Genomic DNA, 5,674 nt, shown 5'->3' on the forward strand with positions numbered 1-5,674 from the left:
GTCTGTATGAACATGTAAAACGTTGAGTTAATAAATGTCAGAAATAGTATATCTATATATCTAGTGATTCTATATAATATTTGATAACACTGTCTGTATGAGCATGCGAAATGTTGAGTTAATAAATGTCAGAAATAGTATATCATACATCTTGTGCTTCCTAATTGTTTCTTGTTTCTTATTTTATTGCTTGAAAAAGATTCCTGTATGCGAATTGAAACGTTGCTTGAATTAAAGAGGAGTAGTATATCTATAATAGTGTTTCATTTTATTATTATTGTTGTTTTGCCTAAATACGTACAATACTTTTCTTACACCTTCCAAAAAGCATAACGAACCTAAAAGGTTTACGGAAACATTTTAGCGTTTGAAATTAACGGTTTTAAATTTTTTAAGTTCAAGGTTTCAGATGCGTTAAGGGACACTTTTCTCTGAACTTTTGTGTATAGGTTTCACAAATTTAACCAAAAAAAATCTCGACCTACTAAAAACCTGAATGCCTCTTTAAAACAAGCGAGACTGAAACGTTTGAAACCAGATATAAACTTTTTTTTTCCGAATAAAATTGAAATAATCAAAACTTACGATACAAATATCAGATGAAAACTAGTACAAACGTTTTATTATCCTTAGAATTTCATTTCAACAGGCCTTCAAATTCACTCGGTCCTGTCCGTTTTCTGCATATAGAAGCGTATATGAACCACATATTCTAGCAGGCTAGTAACAAAGGTACAGGCCAAAAGGCGTCTTTTCAAAGGCCATATTATCATAGCGAGTAACAGGTAAAAAGCAAAGTATTACAAAACATATAACAGGAATAAAACAGCCAAACAACTTGCTATAGTAAACACGCATGCATGCGTAATGTTCTGTGAATAAATAAAGTGCAGATTTTCAAAAGGTTTAAGAAAGAGAGTTCAGGTTACGTGTACTATTTTGTGTCCTGTATTAAATTATTATTAGAAGACGTCTTTCATATTTTCTAGTCGAGTACATTTTGTCTTTTTGTGATATTTACACTTTATTCACCTTATGCAGCTTGATGTATTACATTGGTAATAATAGTAACACTATCTGTTTAGTGAAGTCATGAAGAGACACTATGATACATCAAGTGTGAATTAAAGAATATTTAATTTCGTCTACCTGGAATGATTAGGTAAGATTATGAACGGTAGCCCTACTCCCCTAAATTACTTTTAAAAAAGAACAGGAAAAGATCATAGACTGACTGGGAAGAAGCACAACAATCAAACTTCGTACACATTAAATTCAACATTTCCTGGGAGCCGCGGTGGCTCAGTGAGTTAGACGCTTGCTCGCTAACCTGAAGGTCCAGGGTTCAATCCCGGCATAGGTCGAGATAATGCCTTCGGATTTTTCAACCCGGTTTCCCCCTGTCAGTGATGCAGGTAAGAGGGGCTGACATGGAAAAAGCGTCTAGTCGTTCGGATGGGACAATAAACCGAGGCCTCGTGTTCTACAGGCTGTGCACGTTAAAGATCCCTCGACAGTTGGAAATCGAAAAAGAGCAGGCTAATGCCGCTGTCCTGGCAAAATTTCCCTCATGGCACCCTGCATGGCGTTGCCCGTCTTCATTAGCCCACAAGGTGCAGAAGAGTAGGACGTAAAAACTCCATTCATTTCATTTTCAACATTTCCTGATATCAACGGCATTGTTTCTTCTTCCATCAACTGACGCTGATTGAGTGATTTAAGACTTTGAAAAGTAAAACCAGAGACACCAACTTTGCCTTCTTTGGACGGGGAGAAAAGGGGTGTCGAATGGAAACAAATATTTTAAAACCAATTCAGTTAGACACGGTACTTCAGGCACACTTCTTAAAGGCACACGTTGATTTGGGCACAGGTCCTATAGGCACAGCGTTATAGACACAGCTTTATATAGACGCAATGTTATAAAGACACAGCGTTATATAGACACAGCGTTCTATAGGCACATTGTTATATAGACACAGCGTTATATAGACACCGACAGCGTTATATAGGCACAGCGTTATATAAGCACAATGTTATATAGGCACAACGTTATATAGACACAGTGTTTTATAGACACAGTGTTTTATAGACACAGCGTTATATGGGCACCGTGTTATATAAACACATCGTTTTATAGACACAGCGTTTTATAGACACAGCGTTATATAGGCACCGTGTTATATAAACAAAATGTTATATAGGCATAACGTTATATAGACAAAGCATTATATAGACATAGCGTTGTATAGGCACAGCGTTATAGGCACAACGTTATACAGGCAATTCGTTATATAGACACAGCGTTATTTAGACACCGCGTTACATAGACACAGCGTTATATAGGCTCAGTGATTTAGGCACGCCTTCAACTATATTCACTTGAGCAGACACTAATATTCGCATAGCGTAATATAGACACAGCGTTATATAGACACAATGATATATGGGCACAGCGTTATATAGGCACAGCTTTGTATGGGCACAGCGTTATATAGACACAATGTTATATAGGCACAACGTTATATAGGCACAGCGTGATATTGACACAGCGTTATATGGGCACAGCGTTATATAGACACAGCGTTATATAGACACAGCGTTATATAGAGACAGCGTTATATAGGTACAGCGTTATATAGGCATAACGTTATATATTTACATTTCTACTATCACTCCCTTCAATAAAACTGTTAGCCAAACCGGTGATTATTTTCCATTAACTGTAGTTTGTCACGTGACAATAAGGCGTATGAATACATCGAAAACAAAAACAAGGATTGACCCAAGCTTCGCCGGGTCATTTGTCTTGTCACATGATAAGCCAGCGTTTATTTCCCCATAACGATAACAAGTTCCACATTCATTCCTTAAATAGACACAGCGTTATATAGACACCGCGTTATATAGACACAATGTTATATAGGCACAGAGTTATATAGACAAAGCGTTATATAGGCACAGCGTTATATAGTCACAGGGTTATATAGGCACAGCGTTATATAGACACAGTGCTATATAGACACAGTGTTATATAGGCTCAGCGTTATATAGACACAGCGTTATATAGGCTCAGCTTTATATAGACACAGCGTTATATAGACAAAATGTTATATGGGCACAGCGTTATATAGGCACCGCGTTATATGAGCACAGCGTTATATAGACACAATGTTATATAGGCACAGTGTTATATAAGCTAATTCGTTATATAGATACAATGTTATTTAGACACCGCGTTACATAGACACAGCGTTATATAGGCTCAGTGATTTACTCACGCCTTCAATTCAGCACTATATTCACTTGAGCAGACACTAATATTCGCCGAATTATAAGAAATAATAGAATTAAATTATACCGCATCAAGATAAACCTCTCAATTACTCAATTGACAAAAACACAACACGTAGATTACCAGACCTAGTCACCTGTGATAGGAAGTTGTTCATATCGACGTCTTTTATCAAACTTTGTCGACGAGTTGACCGATACTACAGACTGAAGATATTTAAATATTCCACTAACATTCATTAAATTGGCTTACAGAGAAGTCTCAGAATGCATGGGGTATATTATGTTAATATACGTAATCAGATTAATTTGTTCTCTGACTCACGGCATAGGTGTGAAAATCAATTTTGTATAACACACTTATCACCTGTCAATCAACTTCACACTAAGGATTATATTATTCAGAAATTTAACGAGAAAATTTAATAGCAAACCACCCAATGTCACATATCGCTAACGTGAACAAATTTAGTACCTCCTTATTATAAATTTTTACAATTCGACAATTGTACATTGCAGCATTGACAAATGTATTTTGTAATGACGACATTTGTATTTTAAAACTACAATACTATCGACAATTTTGGCAACGCTATACCTCCGATTGGCATTCCCTAAAATAATGTGCCTAAACTGCCTAATTGAAGATGTGCCGAAGTGCAGATGTATCGCAGAACAACAAAAAGTGAGTAAAGACACGGAATGGTTATGGTTCGTAGAGAAACAAATCAAGAAAAGAAAACGAAAGGGTAAAATAGAATGGTTGATTAAGTGAGAAAGGTACGACGATTCTTTCAATCAAAGGATAACAACATCGGATATAAAATACTTTTATAAAGAAAAAAAAGTTCACTTGCGAAAGTGAACGACAGATTAAACAATCTTTTTTTTTAAAACAATATTTATTCGAGAATTACAAATATTACATACATATATATAAACATATGGTTTTGGAGACAAGCTTAAGCAAAATAGTTACAATACGATACAATACAGAGTAGGGAAAAATTTACAAACTATTTACACTAAATGAGGTTCTCTCAACTGTATCAAGGTTGTAACACAGCAGATATGGTTCAGTAAATTTAATTGTATGGATGAAATAAAATATGTTTGTTGGAGGTTTGTTGAGGTTTCGGTAATCGGCATGTCCCACAGCGACCCTGGTCGATCGAGGCTAATATAGGGAACTGGAATATCTTACGAAGATAAACAGGTGAAGGTAAGGGCTAGATCAACAGTTTGGCATACGTAAGTGATGAGTAGAATAAAATACTAGGTAAGACTCAATAGAACGAACCATAGATAAGCTTCAATAGAACTAGCACAAATTAGGTAAGTATAAATAGAACGAGCAATAAATCAGGTAAGCCTCAATCGAACGAACCATAAATCTATAGAGATCAGGTTTACCTCAGTAGAGCGAACCATAGATCAGGTATGACTCAATAGTACGAGTAATCGATCAGACAAATCAGGACTTTTAATAGACCATCAATAGGACGAACAATGAATCAAGTTAGCCTCATTAGAATGAACCGTAGATCAGGTAGGACTCAATGGAACGAGCAATAGATCAGGATAGCCTCAAATGCTAACAGTAGATCTGGTAAGCACTCAATAGATTAAATGAGCCTCAATTGTGCGACCAATAGATCTCGTGAGTCTCAATAACACGAACAAAAGATCAGGTAAGTATTAATAGGGCGATCAATGGATCAGGTAAGTATCAATAGAGCGATCAATGGATCAGGTAAGTATTAATAGAGCGATCAATGGATCAGGTAAGTATCAATAGAGCGATCAATGGATCAGGTAAGTATCAATAGGGCGATCAATGGATCAGGTAAGTATTAATAGAGCGATCAATGGATCAGGTAAGTATCAATAGAGCGATCAATGGATCAGGTAAGTATTAATAGGGCGATCAATGGATCAGGTAAGTATTAATAGGGCGATCAATGGATCAGGTAAGTATCAATAGAGCGATCAATGGATCAGGTAAGTATCAATAGAGCGATCAATGGATCAGGTAAGTATTAATAGAGCGATCAATGGATCAGGTAAGTATCAATAGAGCGATCAATGGATCAGGTAAGTATTAATAGGGCGATCAATGGATCAGGTAAGTATTAATAGAGCGATCAGTGGATCAGGTAAGTATCAATAGAGCGATCAATGGATCAGGTAAGTATTAATAGGGCGATCAATGGATCAGGTAAGTATTAATAGGGCGATCAATGGATCAGGTAAGTATCAATAGAGCGATCAATGGATCAGGTAAGTATGGGGGGGGCGATCAATGGATCAGGTAAGTATCAATAGAGCGATCAATGGATCAGGTAAGTATCAATAGAGCGATCAATGGATCAGGTGAGTA

This window comes from Lottia gigantea, assembly GCF_000327385.1.
Source record: "Lottia gigantea unplaced genomic scaffold LOTGIsca_311, whole genome shotgun sequence".
NCBI classification, from domain to species: Eukaryota; Metazoa; Mollusca; class Gastropoda; family Lottiidae; genus Lottia; species Lottia gigantea.